Source organism: Microtus oregoni, unplaced genomic scaffold (genome assembly GCF_018167655.1).
Source record: "Microtus oregoni isolate MIOR12 unplaced genomic scaffold, Mior012 000048F_ref0000485, whole genome shotgun sequence".
NCBI classification, from domain to species: domain Eukaryota; kingdom Metazoa; phylum Chordata; class Mammalia; order Rodentia; family Cricetidae; genus Microtus; species Microtus oregoni.
The window spans coordinates 1,250,792-1,268,468 of record NW_024543222.1 but is presented as its reverse complement, the minus strand read 5'-3'; the positions used below and the strand labels follow the sequence as shown (position 1 = coordinate 1,268,468).

The following is a 17,677-nucleotide window of genomic DNA, read 5'->3' as shown; positions in this document are numbered from 1 at the left end:
GTACCTTTGTGAGAGGCAGGTCCAGCAGTACACATCTGGAATGGAGGTGCATCTGGAACCATGGCTTCAGTAAGCTGAAGCAGGGAGATGAAGCCAGTCTGGGCTTCATAGCAATGTCCTGTCTCAAAATCCACTAGCTGATTAAGAGAGAGAGAGGAGAGAGGAGAGAGAGAGAGAGAGAGAGAGAGAGAGAGAGAGAGAGAGAGAAGAGAGAGAGAGAGAGAGAGAGAGTCTTGGGGAGAGCTGCAGACCATCAGGTTGTGTGAGGACAGTGGAGACAGACTCAGGAAATGGGCAGCTGCGAGCCGAGGAACACGCGGGTGCAGTGGGCAGAAGGGCGCCCTTCCTTCCAGCCTGCAGAGGAGCCCTTCCACCGTTCCTCACTCTGCTCTTCAGAACAGCAAGACAATTGAAAGCTTGCTGTTTGCAGCCACCTGGGTTGTAGGACTTCCGTGCCAACCCTGGGGTGTAATCCACATCCCATCTCCCTGCTCCCTCTTAGGGCCACTAATGGGTCCTCAACTTGCAGGACAGCACACAGTGGGTGATATATAAATAGCTGTCAGCTGGAGTATGATGCCACAATGAAGCTGCTGGGGAGGAGACTACATGGAGCCGCGTCCAAGAGTCAAAGCTTGTGAGGACACAAGCAGTGGGACCAGCGATGCTGAGAGGGAGAGCATTGGGACCCTAGGAGTCAGGAGTGGCGTCACCAGGGGTGTGGCTTCACTTGGAGACGTCCCTGGGCACCATAGCCTCTCCTAAGTAGAAGCCGTGACCACCCAGATCAGTATCCTTCAGTGCCCAGGTCAGCTCCCGCAACAGTGGGACGCCCCAGACGCAGACAGTGCTGAGGTGCAGAGGCTCTGCTATGGAGCAAAGTCTCTGTAGAAAGAAGACACAAGGGCAGGTCAAAGCTACAACAGGAAAGTGAACTGTGTCTGTGTACATATCTCTGTCCCCCAAGCCAGCGGATGCCGTGCTGACAGCTCAAAAAGATTCTCTTCCACCCAGGCGTTGGGACATCTGGCGCCTGCTTCTTTAGGGACTGTGGGCCTGTCCATTTCTAGATAGAGAGAGGACAGGGACAAAGCCTTCATACTGTGATGTCATTGCTCTCCCCTACTGCCCCTACCTCTCCTGGTCCTCCTCCTCCTCCTCCTCCTCCTCCTCCTCCTCCTCCTCCTCCTCCTCCAGCAGAAAGTGTCCCCTTGCAAACAAGCTCCTGGAACCCTGAGCCCCTAGCAGAGCATCCACTAGGGAACTTGATAGCAGCTCTGGGTGTCTTGGATCAGAGAAGCCAGATGGGAGGACACAGAATCCAGAGACCCCCAGAGATGGAGGTGTATCAGAAAAACCTTCCCTCCCACTTCCCACTTCCCACCAAGGGGACCAGTCATGTCCTTTTCTCTGAGCTACTTTTAGCACAGCAGAGAGGACACGCTGCCAGAGGGGAAGTACGAGTGGTGGCCTGGAGGAGAGGAGTCCTATGTAGCGGAGGGTCCCTGTTCCTCATTCCGTCACAGGGACCACAGGTATGGGGAGCAACGCCATGGCACCTTGGAAGTCTGTCGTGGTGATGCACTGCTGGAATCTGAGTGCTTGAGAGATGGAGGGCCCTGCCTCAAAACCAGAAACAACCAAAAACTAAGCACGGGTGTACAAATGCCTGGTAAGCCTGGGGGAGTGCTGTGCCTCGGCCCACAGAGGAAGGGTGTCCCCAATAGAAAGATGGGACAGCTGTCCCCATGCCTGGAGGATGGGCGACAGGCTCCCCCGCAGACATCTGCCCGTGCAGGAGGGGGCTGCAGGCTGGCTGCTGCCCACAGACGGAAATGGGAGGGGGCTAATTCTTTTTATAGCAAGCAAACAAACAAACTGTTTTGTTCTAAGAAGCCAAAACCCAAGAAAAAGAAAGAAAAACCACATGAGAATCTGCCTGTGCCGGCTGTCGGGAAATTAATAAGAACTATCCCGACTGCCCAGAGGCCAAGTGCCAGGCATGCTGAGGCCAGGCCTTACCCACCTCCCAAGACAGCTGGGAACAAGGCTGGCCTTGCCCTCGGCCACCAGCCTGGCTGGGCACAGCACTGCTTTGTGCATAAATGATCCCTTCCTCTTTGCAGAAGCCTGGTGAAGTCAGATGCCATGTCCTGGACTAAGAGCAGGAGGCTCTGCCAGTGGGTGAGCAGGACCCAAGGCGTGGCCCCAACTCTGAGCTCATGCCCACCTGCCAAGGGCTTGAGGGTCTGGCCACCAGGAACTCTGGGTTTCTGGAGTTAGGAGGAGTGAAGGACCTAAAGCCCTGGCTTGCTTTTGATTTCCCCCTCAACCTCCCCCAGTCCTGGGGTCTCAGGTGTCTCAGCTTTGGCTTCTCAGGCAGCCTCCTTTGCCCTGTGTGGAGCTGGCGTTTTGCATTCCGTTCAGGTCTCCCTTTGTTCACGGAACATAGAAACCCAGGCTGCTAGTCAGCCAAGAGCTCCATCCCATAATAAACAGCATGCACCATTTATAACCCTGAAAAACATCTTTATTATTATTTTTTCTTCCCTCCAGAAACAATCTCACACAATCCTGTTAAGTACACACCACCAAGGAATGGCGGGCCTCGGGACAGGGCCCGCTTCCCCCCGGCCCTGCCCAGCCGAGCAGATGGCGGCGTGGGCGGTAGGTACCAGCCTCCTGGCAATCCGAACATCTGTTCCCGATAGAAAATGCTAATTGCCATCAATCAGGACAGCACCTACCCACATTTACATGCAAGCACACATGCAAAAAAAAAAAAATCTAAATTTCTCCCAGCAATGCACAGCTTGCATGTTAACTAGCCAGAGCAGCCAGAGGGCTGCTGAGCTGCTGAGCCGAAGGCTGCAACCGTGGCTTGCTGGCCTCATGGGCCATGCCCTGAACTCCAACCTGGACAACGGGGATGGAGTCACCCCATAGGTAGCCTGGCCCCAGGCCCTGTGGATTCTCATCTGCCTGGCCCAGGGGAACCCTGGCTCTGGGCAATGCATTCACCTGTGCTGGGAGCCTCTCTGGCTTGGTTGTCCCTTTGAATAGCCTCCCTCCCCCATGCCTGCTGCTTTCAAATCGGATCTGGTTTCTGCACTATAAAATGTTCTGTAAGCCAAGGTTCTGAGGCTCTATGCCGTAATTCCCAGGACCAACCTGGTCTGAGTCTGTTTCCTCCCAGAGGCCTGCTCTGTGTGCACATCAGAATGTTCCAGAAACCTCATCTGTTCCCATGGTTGCTGAGACACTAAGTAGTGGTCCAGCCACCCCTGGCCTGAGACTCTAGGGATGCTCTCATGGCCACCCCCCACCCTCTGGTCCCCAGCCAGGGTTTGGCTTGTCTGTCTCGTTCATCCCTGGGCACCATTTGATGATTTTTTCCCCAGCCCCTGGTGATTGGGGCTTGTCTGGAGAGCCAGGGATGGACTGTGGGGGGTGGCTGTGGAATTGGTCCTGCCCCCTCACAGGAAGTGGTGGAGGGGAGGGGGTGGTATCCATCCACACTCACACCTGGGGAGAGGGGACAGAGCCTCTCCTTCCAGTCTCAGCTTCCCACAGCCTCCCAAGGATGTGAACCAGCTTCTCCATGGTGCCTGGGTGGGGGTGGGTCACCTCAGCTCTCAATAAACCCTCAGCCCAAAGATGTGGGTTGAACTTCAAAGATTGTTCTATTGTGTAATGAGGAGCCACGATCCTTCCCACCCTACTTCTCCAGAGGAAAGTGATTTTGTTAATTTTTTTCTTGCAGGTGCCAGGCACTGTTGCCAGCCTTGGTTGCTATGGGACCCGGTGACTGGCTGCAGGGTAAACTCTTAGGATTGGAAAAATGTTTCTATGGGGAAGCATAGGTGAGTGACATCACCAGGTGGGAAGAAGGGCCTCCTAGGTTCAGACCTGGCAGATGACGTCATCGTTAAAGCCAGTCATCCCAGTGATGCTGTCATGGGGTATTTCGATGGTAGCCTCACTGTTTGTGAACACAGCACACAGCTACCTGTGTGCACACATAGGGAACACCATGCATAGGGATGGTGAATATCCGTGTAAGCCGTGCAGCCAGGCCTGCTGACCAAGAGAGGTGATGAGGTGCTCATTACCAAGTGGGATGTCCTCCTCAGAGGTGCTAGGTGAGGCTAGGGCGTGGGGGCAGAAGGGAGGGGATAGGGAGAGGGAAGGAGTGGGAAAGTCCTCTCATCTTTGCCAGAGGCCTCTAATGGATACTTCCTCTAAGAAGAGCTATTCTTATGCCAACAAGGTCCTCATGGATGTCGGGGCTATGAGGCCACATTATGCCTGTGGACAGCATCCAAGACATGCACTGTCTGTGGTCAGCAGGCTGGCCCCAGCATATACTCAGGCTGCCCAACAAGTGGCTCTGCTCCCAATGCTTCCTGCCTGCAGAAGGCTGGTGGGCAACACCTGCCTCCTTGTGGCTCTGCTCCCCAGGCCCTGTCCCAGCAGGCGTCAACACTCAGTGGAACGTGATCCACTTAATTCTTGCCAGGCTGCGGCAGCCAGGGCCTCTGTTTCCCATGTTCCACCTCGATGGTGATTATATTTCAGAAGCTGGTGGTTCCCTCTGGCAAGGGCAGAGACTTTGAACAAGGTCTCTGGGAAGCTGTCTTCCTCCTTTACCTCTCCTTCTCTCCCCACCTCTTCTTTCATCCTCTTCCTTCTCCACCCATGTCTTGGCTTCAGCTTCTTTGCAGATCCCCAGCACAGTCATCTTCCCCACCCTTTGGGTGTCTGATATGGGAACCTGGAGACAGCATAGAATGATGATCCCCCGCCCTGGCTTTCATTTCCCTCTCTGTTATCACACCTTCACTGTCTTGTTGGCCGAGTCTGGAGAGCTAAAGGAGGCCCCAGTGAAGTATGAGAGACTCCAGCACAAGGAAGCATGATCTTGATCCTTTGCCCTTCTTCCCACCCTGAGTCCCATAATCACTAAGACCAAGGGGGTAAAGTTTTATAGATAATCTTTACAAAAGTGATAGAGATCAATGACTCCCAGGCAGGTAGATAGAAGGATAGAGAAGAGATGGATGGATGTGTTTGCATTCACAGGTAAATGATAGATGGATGAGAAGATGGTAGAGACAGATAACAGATGCAGAGTAGATGATGGACAGAAAAATAGATACATAATCATGGAAAACAGACACATTGCTAAATGGGCAGACAGAAAGGTAACAAGTACATAGACAGATCAATGATATCGATATATAAATATAGAAGGATGTTAGGAATCTCTGTATATAAAGATAATAAGTGTATAAATGTATGGATATACAGACAGATTATATATATATATATATATATATATATATATATATATATATATATTTCATAGTTGATGGGTCGGTAGATAGATTGGATGAGTGGATAGGTAGGTTGGTGGATGGATGGAGGAATGATGGATGGGTGGAGGGAGGTAGGGAAGGATGATGGATGGATAATGGAGTGATGGATGGATGATGGCTGATGGATGGATAGATGAGGGATGATGGATGGATGGATGATGGATGGATAAGTGGGAGGGTGGGTGAGTGGATGGATGGATTAGTGAGTGATGAATGGGTAGATAAGCTAAAGGGTAGATATGTAGATGTATGGATGGGTGGGTGAGTGGATGGGAGGATAGATGAGAGGATGGGTAAGCAAGTAGACGGATGGAATAATGACAGATGGAAGGAAAAAATGGATGGCTAGAAGATGAGAGGAGACTGATGGATAGGAAAGTGAGCAGATCAGTAGATGTATGGTTGTGTGAATAGATGGATAAATGATTGGAAGAGGCAGAGGCAAACATAGATATAGATGGAGGTAGAGCCAGAACAAAATACCTTTTCCCCATATCTGCTTTATAGTTCTCTTCAGAGGAAGTGGTCTGCAACCCTGGGGCCAAGATGGTAATAAGCGGGCCAAAGGTTCAAGCTCAGGTTAAACTTCACTGGGCACTAGGCACCTGACACTCATGCGAGGCTGGCTCTAGTCCAGGATTGTGCCCCTTTTATTTCTGCAGCTTTGGGGACCCTAGCTTCCATTGAGATGTTAAAGCCACTCTAGCCCTGGGGACAATCTCTGAAGGTAGAGGTGTTGAAGATTAGTCCTTTTCCACCATGCCAAGGTACGTCATCATGCCCAGTGGACTGGCCTGGACCGCTGCACCCTGTCTGCCGGTTTCAGCCTCTCTTGGCCCAATGCCCTTTAACAGAGACCTGGCCTTGCTCTCAGAGCTCCTGGCAGGAAAAGGATTAGGGCTGTGGTGGCTTAAATTAGAGTCAGGTTGATTCTGGGTTATATTAGTGTTACAATAAGGTTAGGGTTAAGGTCATGTTTAGATGAGGACTGAGTTAGGATTGGGCTATGATTAGACTGATGGTTATATTAACAGTAGTAGCTCATGGTTAAGGTTAGTTTATTTGATTAGGGCTAGGTTAGGTTAGGTTAAGATTAGATTAGTTAGGTTAGGTTAGGATAGGGCTAGGCTAAATTAGAGTTAGGTTAGGATTAGGTTAGGGTTAGGTTAGGTTAGGATTAGGTTAGGGTTAGGTGAGGTTAGGTTAGATTTAGGTTAGGCTAGGTTAGGGTTAGGTTAGGGCTAGGATAAGTTAAGATTAGGTTAGGGTTAGGTTAGGTTAGGTTAGGTTAGGGTTAGGTTAGGATTAGGTTAGGGTTAGAAGAGGACTAGGTTAGATTTAGGTTAGGTCAGGGTTAGGTTATGGCTAGGCTAAATTAAGATTAGGTTAGGGTTAGGTTAGGTTAGGTTAGGGTTTGGGTTAAGTTAGGGTTAGGGGTATTGGTAAGTCTAGAGTCTTGTTAGGTTTACATTAGGGTTAGAGTCTGGGTTAAGGTCCAAATTTGTTTAGGGTTATGCATGGTTATGGTTGGTCTATGGTTAGGTTAGTTTTAGATGAAAATTAGTTTACTAATTAGATTAGGTTAGGTTATAGTTAGAATTAGAGTTTGGGTGAGTGTGTGCTAGGTTAGGGTTAGAGTAGGAATAGGGTTATGGTTGAGGAAGGGTTAGATTAGGATTTGGATTAGGTTAAGGTTAGGGTTAGGATAACACTAGGTTACAGTTAGAGTTTATTGTAAAGGTTAGTTTTGGGTTAGTCTTAGTGTTAAATGTCAGAGTTTGTTAAGGTTATTTTTGCATTGAGTATAGAGCTAGCTTAGGTCAGGTTCCAGCCATAGTTAGGATAGAGTCTACTATGGTTAGAGTTAGGGTTACCTGTGGTAGTAGATTCTGCTCATAGTTAGAGCTACATTAGAAGCAGAGGTTTCACAACACTAGGGTCTGGTTAGGACTAAGTTATGCTAGAGTTAAGAGTTATGCATAGATCTACGCTCTGGGTATGGTTAGAGCTAGGTTAGGATGAGGTTGAATAGGGTGTGTTTAGATTTAATATTAGTTATGTTGACCTAGGATTAGTTTAAGTGTTGGGTTTGGCTCCCAGTGCTTGTTCTCTCTCTCTCTCTCTCTCTCTCTCTCTCTCTCTCTTTCTCTCTCTCTCTCTCTCTCTCTCCCTCTCTGACACATCCTTAGTCTTTACCTTATTTCTCACGCTCTCTTAACTACCCTGGAGGCCATATTGATCTTATTGGCTGTCCCAGGTCCCCAACTTGTCTTCTCTGTATACTAGCCTAGGCCCCCATTTTGTCTTCTCTGTATACCGGTGGAGGCCTCCATCTTGTCTCAGTTGAACGTTGTCTCTGAAACAGATTTGTTTCTGTGTCCAATTATTTCTCTGTGTGCCCCATTTCTCTTCCTGAACTAAGCATTCTGAGCCAATGCCAATGTATTCTAGGACCCATCATTAAATCTGGGTGAGGCCTGTTTCATGGCCTAGTGTGAGGAGGGCAGTCACAAAGGGAGCCCAGCATGGGGGTTCCCACACATCTATGTTCTACAGACCTTGGCCTTCCCAGAAAACCTGTACTTACCCCATCCCACACCACACTGACACGTAGCCCACACTCAGCAAAAGCCCACTCAAGAGCTGACAGGCTCTGTGAAAAGGGAGGTGGGAAGTTCTGTGTTTTCATCTCCTCCTACTCCGAAGTATTCCTGACGTACCCATGCACCTCAGTGGTCTCCATGCAGCACACTTGCCTAGCTGGATATAGAGTGAGTAGTGACTCTGTCAGATACCACAGTTGTGACTGAGGAGGGCTTAGAGCGCCTGTGTTCGCCTGACTGTCATTCTCTAGGCTACGGGACTCCTGTAAAATGTCACAGTATCATATACAGCCTCATGAAATGTCATGTGGAAACAGTATTTACATTCCTCTAGTCCAGGCAACTCTTCAGAACCTGCTTTATATAGCAGTCCTCCTATGCAGCCCGGCCAAGGGCTTCCTATTCCCTCCCCATCCTTGGCCCTCAAGGACATAGAGTTGGATGAGGAGGTAGATCACCACACAGGCTAACTGCGTCTGTCTAAAGCATTGGCTTTTGTGGAACGTTTTGTGAGAGAATGCCTTAACATTACAGCCATCAAAGGCACACTGTGGGTCCCACGTAAGATGTGTGTGTGTGTGTTTACGATAACAAATAAGACAGCAGACGCCCAGTTCCCCAGCAGTAGGGCTTTAATATCCTGTCTTTGGAAGCCCTCAGGGGAAAAATGCACACCTCCATCATGGTACCACATGCCTCTCCATCATCCAAGGCAAGCCATTTAATCTCCTCTCTCCTTAGCACAGCCCACCACAGGCAGTGTGCATTCCGGCTCTGAGAGGCACTGATGTATAAAAAAATCACATCTCCTGCTTCCGTTACACTCCATCAACGGGAGGAATCCAGCAGAACTGATTCCCTCACAGACAGACAAAAGATCTCAGCCGGGGTCAGCAAAAATCCTAAGCATCAATGTGAGAAAACGAGAAAGAGCCGTGAACCCTAGGACTCCTCCGTGATATAAGTTGGGAAGGAAAGGGTGCCTCCTGGCAACAGGGTCTCCCGGGGTGACTCAGCTCAAAAGAACTGGGGAGCAAAGCCAGGATGCTGACTGATGGCTGTAAATCCAGCACTCAGGAGATGGAGGCAGGAGATTGCCAGATTTCAAGGCCATTCTGGGCTATTGAGCAAGAGCCTTTCTCACAGGGTAACAAGATCCAAAATAATGTACCCACAAAAGCACAATGGCACCCTTTCAAAGATGGTCTTCAGAAGGCCATCATGGAGACCCACCACACACAGCTACATCCAGAGAAGCAGGAGAAGCCAGCACTGTGATAGATGAAAGGATGGAGGAAATGTGAGGGAGTCAAGACCAGGCAGCTCTATAAGTAGATCCCACTGAAAGACTACCCAGTGCCAGCTGTGGTACCTTCCTACTGCCATGGGCAGCAGAGGGTGAAGAGATGAGAAAACTTGTCATCGATCCCAGTCAGCTAACCCTAAAGCATAGTTGAACCTGCTGGAACTTACACAATGCCACGGTGGCCATTTAGGACTTACCCACAATGCCACAGTAGCCATGTTAGGACTTACCCACAATGCAACACTGGCCATGTTAGGACTTACACAATACCATGGTAGCCATGCCTGAACTTACCCAAAATGCCATGGTTGCCATGCTGAGAAACCACTTCTTTTTAAATTTTCATTTTAAAGCCAGGTGTTATGATGCATGCCATGCCTATAGTCCCCATACTTGGAGTTGAGCAGAAGGGTTTTTTTGTTTGTTTGTTTTTGAGCTAGAGCAAGCCTGGGCTATAGGGTAAGACCTTGCTAAAACTTAATCTCTCATGTTAAATATTGAAATAATAGAAGACTCATTGTTAGTTGTGAGAACACAGCAGAGAATTCTCATGTGCCCTTCTGGAATGGACTAAATTGTGTTTAAAAAATTCATATACTAAGCCATATGTGGTGGCCCATGCCTTCAGCACCAGCACGCCTTTAGTTTGAGCACTGAGGAGCTAAAGGTAGGTGAATCTCTGAGTTTTCAAGGCCAGCCTGACCTATATAGAGAGTTTCAGACCACCCAGAGCTTCACATTGAAATTCTCTCTCTCTCAATATATATATATATATATATGTGTGTGTGTGTGTGTGTGTGTGTGCTTACACACAATATATAAATATATATGTATATATATATATACATATACACTAAAGTCCTAATACTCAATGTTTATCCAGTTATATATAGAAACAGGCTGCAGAGATCTGAAGAGAATGAGGAGCATCACTATGTGGGTCCTGCTCCAATCTGAGTGAAATACTTAAGAAATGGGAACAGACGCATACAGAAAGAAGAATGTGAGATGAAGAAGAGGATAGATGCCACAGCCCAGAGGGAAGCTTTTGAAACCAACCCTGCTGACACCACCACCACCACCACCATTATCATCATCATCATTACCACCTCCACTACCACCACCTCCACCATCACCATCATCAGCATCCACCATCTCCACCATCACCACCACCATCACCTCCACCATTACCACCATCACCACCACTACCATCACCACTACCATCAGTACTGTTACCTTGAAGCACCAGAACTAAACGTCTTTGCTTTATAACATGCAGCCTCTGGTATTTAGCTATAGAAACATAAAATGGCCTAGTGCACTGTGATCAGGTGCACTATTCAGTCATGTGACCAGTAGCCGTGGTTCATAGGTGGGCCCTGGTATGTGGACCTTGCTTTGAGTAGTGTTGACTTGAACTATCCCAGCAGCACGTTCTGAATGAGTGTCAGTGCTGGAGAACTGAGGTGGGGTTTGGTTCTGAATGGTCCAGTGATCGCAGCTGGCCTGTGGCTGTTTTCTCAGAGTTGTGATGGTTAACAGGGCAATGACACCCACACCCTTAGGATGACAAACATTCCAGACAAGATGGACTGCACTCAACCAGCAGGTCACATTGAAGAATCTCTGAGCCTTTCCCCATTGTTTGGGGGGCTCTGGGTACAGAGGCGCCCCTCATAGGATGTTAGGAGCATCCTCTTTGTTCTTTGTTGAACTTGGGTTCAGCTTTGATTGCTTTCAGGTCCTGCCAGGGTGGTGACATCCTGATGGACCCCCAGCGGTACTTGCAGGAGGCCACACCCTGCACTTTCTGCACTTCCAGCCACGACCCAGCAGCATCCAATGGTGTAAAGTTTATCCCAGCAGAGGACGGGAGGACTGGCTTTTGTCTTCTCTTCTATGACACACACGTACAGACAGACACACAGGCACACATGCGCACGTGCACACACACATACAAACATAACTCAAGCTAGTGTTGGCCCCTCCTCTGTGTTCTCTTTCCTCTTAGATGCACGCCAGCCCTCTTCTGAATACAGGTGTCTTTGAAAGTTCCAGTCCTGAAACATTGGTGGAACCTTACAAACCATAACAAATAACATTCTCCCACTCTGTGAGTGGAGTCAGAGCTGTCCCTCTAATGGTATGCAGTGTCCGTGCAAAAGCACAGACTGGACAGTCTATGCACCCGGACACAGGGACCTAGCTGGGCTCCTATCTGGGAGTTACACCAGCAAACCCATGTCTGACTTTTAGATGACATGGACTGGGAGTCTCATGGCTTCTGATGATGAGACACTTGGCCCTGGAACTGGATGTAGGAAGACCCCACACAAAACCCTTCCCAGCTTCTCTGTCCAGGGCATGTCTTTTAAGTCGCATCTTCTGCCCATAATTTCAGCGGGACAGGACTGTCCTTGTGTGATGTTCGGTGTTGACACTAGCCTGGCGTACCTCCCTCTGTGGACAGTGGCTCTCCCTGAAGATACAGCCTTTGACCCCATGTAGTTCACCATCTCTAGAGAAAGTAAGACACAAAGGCACTGAGCAGACTGAGACCAGGGTCTCCAAGAACACCTGACTCTTCTGTGACCCCCGCATGTAAACCTGAATGTGGTTCAGAGCTCCTCTGTCCTCTCTCCCAATGGCATTTGTTCTGTGTGCTAGAACCCTCACGGGCCAGCTATGCATACCTCCGTTATTCTAGCTCTGAGCCCCGGAGCCTCTTCTTGGCCTTCTCCCAAGCCCTGCCTCTGGCCTCCATATCTGCAAGGGCCTCCTGAAGCTCTAATTCCTCGCAGTTACCTGCCCACTTGGAAACCCAAGTTCACTGCTCTCACCCGGGCTCCCTTCCTCCCTCCCTTGCTCAGCACCCCTCTCCAGCTTCCTCCAAGTCACACTCTTGAGTCCTTTCTAATATCCTGCACGCCAGACTCTGGCTTCTCGCTCGTTACACGAGCATGCGTACTTGGAATCGTGTCAGGAGCAGGCTATTGTTAGAGTCAGGGTAAGGTCCAGCTACGTTATTCTTAATTGGCTCTCAGGATAATTTTCCCGGGCTAGGTGGACAGCGGGCCAGATATGCTTGCTGTGCAGGTATGAGGACTAGAACTCGGATCCATAGAAACTCACAGAAAAGCCAGGCAAGTGTGGCAGCCTCCTAGAAGCCCAGCACTAGGGAGGCAGAGATGGAATCCCTGGGGTGAAATGGTTATCCCACATACATGCAGACACACACATATGCATGCACACACACAGCAAATGCATGCCTGGGCTGGAAGAAGAGAGGGATAATTTTTCGCTGTTATGGAGGTGTGTCCAGGTTCACTTTGCAATCAATATGAGCTATCACTGCGTCCTCTCTGTCTGGCCAGGACCTAGGGATCTTGGGGCTCTCAAGACTTCACTAATGATTGGAATGTGTCTCTCAAATTCTTATGCTGAAACTTATTATCCAGTGTCTATAATGAAGATATCTGGAGTGGGACCTTTGGGAATGAAGTGGGGTTGGGTGAAGTCACGAGGATGACCCCAGGATGGCATTAGTCACTTTGCAAGGAGAGAGGGACAGACCCAAGCATTGACACTTGCTTGGTCTTTCCTGCCAGGGTGCTGCACGAAGGCCTCAGTTCTGGCACTGTGTTCTTGGACCTCCCACTCTGGAAATGTGTGAACTATTTATTTCCTTATGAGTAGCCTAGACTCGGGTATTCCGTTACAGCAAGGGGAGGACATTTCTTCTTACATTTTATGCCAACCCGTCAACAGTCCAAGTGGTGTCCCAAGGAACTCCAGTGTCGGGCGGCCCACTCAGGGTTACAGTGCTGGGATGCCCACCCCTTCCTTCCTCCAGCAGCCATAGACAACGTTTCCCAAAAGTTTGTTCGTGTCCTCGTCCCCAATCCTCGTGATGGAACACACATAAAAACAGAAACTTCAGAGATGCCATCCAGTTACGAGGAAGCTGTACTAGAGTAGAGGCCTAAGGCAGTGACAGAGGTCTTTGTTAAATGAAAAGAGGCCGGGCGGTGGTGGCGCACACCTTTAATACCATTACTAGGGAGGCAGAGGCAGGTGGATTTCTGTGAGTCTGAGGCCAGCCTGGTCTACAAAGTTCCATCACAGTCAGGACTCTTTCACAGAGAAACCCTGTCTCAAAAACAACAACAACAAAACCAAAACCAAAACCAGAGAACGCATGGCAGAGGGCGGGCGAGGTGGGGGCACAGCCATGTCATGGCAAGGGTAAGGATGGGAGAGATGCAGCCTCAGCCACCAGCACTAAGGCCACCACCACAGGAACTCAGAGGGGCTCTGGGTATTGCCCCTGCTGCTCCCACACTGGGGCTTCTGACCTCTAGGACAGAGTGAGAATACAGAGTTCTCATTTTAAACCACCCAGGCTGAGATTTCCTGCTGCAGCAGCCACAGGACAGACAGTAAGACGCAGCCTGGACACAACCAGCCCTTTTGTGACAGCCCCCCCTCCCTCCCTCCCCCCGAGCCCCAGAGGTTTGCTGCCACCCTGTCCCCCTCCTCAGAAGGCAGCCCAGGGACAGAGGCCTCCACTCCCGGGTGGGAGCAGCACCTGGAGCAGATTAATAGTTATTAATGCTAATTACCCTGATGACTAATGCGCTCTAATTGGACGGCTTCACCAGGAGTCGAGACCCAGGAAACTCCCTGGCATCCTCTGTGACCCTTCCGGCCCCTTTCTAGCTCCACCGCAGAGCTCAAAGGCCATTGAGGAAAGCATATTGACTTGGTTTCCTACTTTTTAAAAGGGGTCACAGCCACACCAGTGAGTAGTTTTGTCCTTGAACTAACAAATACAAGGCAAAGGAGATGCTAAAGGCAGATGGGAGAAGATATTACAAATGCCACCAAGGCCTGTGGCATCTGTCTAGGGACCAGGGACCGTCAGGCAGCTACTGGAGCAGACCCAACACCAGTCACTTGGGGAGCATCCCAAAGCCTAGAAGATTCCAGCCATAGGCTCTCCTGGAGAAGACAGCATCTGGTGCCTTCTCACACCCTCTGACGCCCCTCAGATGTCACCTGACTGTGGACCACAGAGAAAAGCAGAATAGTGAGGCTAAGCATGGAGCTGGGCTAGCGGGGCTGTCAAAGAAGATACAGAGAAACTTAAAATGAAGAAAATCCTGCAATAGAGGTGCTGAGGGAGAGAGGGAAGGGAAGAGAAAGAGGAGCAGAGAGGAAAAGAGAAGGCAGAAAAGGAGAGGGGTGAAGGTGGAGGGAGATGGAGGAAGAAGAGGGGGAGGGAAAGTCAGGAGGTGGTGGCAGGGTGGAGAAAGGGAAACGCAACCACGGGTGTCTAGGTCCCTGGGGTGAGCTCAGTGTAACCGCGGTGCTCATTCTAGTGATAAAAACGTTCAGAGAAGTGAAGGGGTTGAGCTCCACACCACTGAGACTTCCTCTCCAAGCACATTTATCAACAAACGAGTAACCACGGTGCCTTTCCCCTAATTAAACTATCAGGTACTAGAGGGAGCCCAGGGAAGTGCATTAGTCCCTCCCAGGAAGCCCGTGTGGGTCAGATGGGCACCACTGCCCTGCCATGCAGCAGGGCAGGCTCTGTACAGACAGACAACAGGGAGGTCTATCTCTGGGTAAAGCCACGATCACCCTCCTCCCCACACCAAGAGACCTTGGTGCTGATGTGGTGGTGGAGGGGGTCTTCCACACAGATTTAGGCAGGCTGTGTTCAGCTGAGCCCAAGGTGTCGGCATCCCCTGTGATGGATTCTGGTTTAACAGCTTTTAAAAACAAGCAGAGGAGAGCCAGGCATGATGGATGAGTGCAGGGAACACGCTCATTCGGAGATGATTTATGGGATGTTGCCTGTTGTCCTCATGGGATGCAGCTCAAGGGAGGGGGCCTCGGAGATGGATGTCTTCCAACGCTGAGCACTTGTAGGGTGCTGGCGGCTCAACCGAGAACATGCACGCACCACCCCAACCTTTGGGGCCCCCAGTCTCAGTTGCCTACTGTCCTTTGTGAGGGGCCCGGAAGACAGATGGAAGACTTGATTTACCCCTTTGTGTCTGAACGTGAGCAACTTTCGCCTCTTAGCAACATCTGGAGAAAGAACAGCTGGCCACAAGCCTGGCTCCTCCAAGTGACACCAACAGTGTACAGACGTGTGGCTGGGAGGATCTCAGAGCATGGGGACAACGTAAAAGAGTGGCGGCACCGACGCAATGCCCCCTGTGCCAGTGGGTGACAGATGCCTCCTTCCAGCGAGTCAGATGGACCACTGCCCACAGCCTGGCCACGACAACACCCATTCTGTTGATGAATGTCCACCCGTGTTTTTAATGGAACTGGCTGCATATTAAGATCCGAACTGACTACATATTAAAAGGGGAAAGCTTTTAAATAAGACCTAATGACAAGGTCCCTCTTATGCACAGGGCAGTGTCAAAGGCAGGAGGAAACCATTGCTTCTCCCGTCTTCCCTTGAGCAAGGACATGTTGACAGTGATGGAGATCACATTAGGTGGCCTGCGTGTCAAAGCCATTCCTGGAACTGTGACCCAGCTCTGCACAGGCCGCAAGCTCCAGCAGGCCCTTCTGGCCCAGGTTCTTCATCTCTGACCTCAAACTACTCTAGGAGAAGCTCTCCTCCAAGGAGTCAGAGCAAGGGCTTCTCATGCCCCGGAGGTGTGTTCAACATCACCGGGCATCATTCTGTTGTGCGGGGAGTGTGTGCAGGAGTCGGCAGCCTGACATGCCTGGCCACTCACCCATGTGCCTGACCTTCTCCTTCAGAGACCTGCCTCCTGCCCTCTCAGAGCTGATGAAAAGACAGACTATCTAGGTCACATACAGGTGACTGGGACATACATCTGTGCTGTGCTCACTCAGATGATGGACCATCATGAGTCTACACTCCCCTTGCCTTCACCACAAGGAAGGACAAGACTCTCAGATATACAGCCGGACTTCTAAAGGTAGATATACAGCTTCTTCTAAAAACACGGGGTCAGAACGTGAGTGCGCTACACAAAGTAGTTCCACGCAAAGGCACTTGTACCCTGGACCTCCCAGGTCCATCCTGAGGACCAGCTAGGCTTTCTGCTTTTGGCTCTAATGGCCCCAAAGAGGTACCTTGCTGGGGACACAGAAGGTGGAGCTGGACCAGCTGTCCTTGCCCAGGAGTAGGGTCAGGAGCTCCAGCATCCAGCGACAGGACCTAGGGCTTGCCTGAGGCCATCTGCAAAACACAACTCCTCTGGGGCTCTTAGGAGCCACAAGCCATGATCTCAGAGTGACAAGGGAGTGACGAGGGCCTCTCAGCATGACTCAGGCTCACAGGGCCATCTCAGTCAGCATGGCACAAGAGTCAGCCCAAATTTGGCCGGACATCCACCTCTGGTCCAGTCTCCAGTCCGGATTGCTACTCAAGAACAATAGCAGCCCCATAACAGCCCTCAGCCGAGCCCAGCTTCAACTTTGACCTCCTCTGCAGAAGGCAACATTGTCAGATTTGAGTCACAGGGACGTTCCCTGACTCAGAGCCCTTTAGTGATGCTGTGGGTTTTAACAGAAGAGCATCACTCCACCCCCAAGGCCCCTGGCCTCGGCCCAGGGCCCTGGATCTCATGTCTACTTCATCCACTCCACACTCAGCCACACAGCCCTGCATACCCATCTTCTAGATGCTTCAGCTCATCCCTGACACCACGTGCCCCTTCTGGAAGGTTCTCCCTCCCTTGCTTTACCACACCACCCTGTCCTGCATCCCCCATTGTTGGTAAGCTCAGCCTACTTCCTTTGTCCCCCGGGGCCTTTTCCTTCCCCAACATTGCTTGCTCTCCACCTCCCACCAGATTGTGAGCTCTGTGAGGACTTTCTTCTGTATCTCCAGAGTCCGAAATAGGGCTGGGCTCATCAGAGTTGCTCGTACATAGGCACACCTCAATGTACAACAGGATGCACCCTGGAAAACTATTACCCAGGGAGAAATGCGAAGACATCTTTACCATGCCTGACCTCATAAGTATCCTCACGTCTGCGCAACCTGCTGTCACTCTTTCCCCTCGTGACAACACGGTTGATCAGAATTGCAACTGTCCTGCGTCAGCTTGTCACAGCCCCTAGCCCAGGAGAAGATCAAAACTCAAAAGCCGACTCTACAGAGGGCTCATCCCTTTTATACACAGTGTATACATTGTCACATGATCAAAGGGCAAGCTCCATTGCTGCGTGAGAAACACAGAGCAGTGTGGGGACCAGGGAGCCTGGTGGAAGAAGAAAACCCAGGGAAGGGACCTTCAGCCACCCATGAGGGCACGGTGAGCATGCCCCTGGAGAGCCTTCAACATCATACGTAATTCTTTCCAATAGACTTTTGCATCGGGCTCTGG

The 17,677-nt window shown here is 50.4% G+C and overlaps 1 protein-coding gene across 6 annotated transcripts in view; it reads right to left on the bottom strand.

Annotated features, from left to right (window-relative positions):
- Rbfox3 (RNA binding fox-1 homolog 3) overlaps positions 1 to 17,677 on the bottom strand; it is a 424,557-nt gene that overhangs the window by 301,357 nt on the left and 105,523 nt on the right. The window lies entirely within an intron of this gene.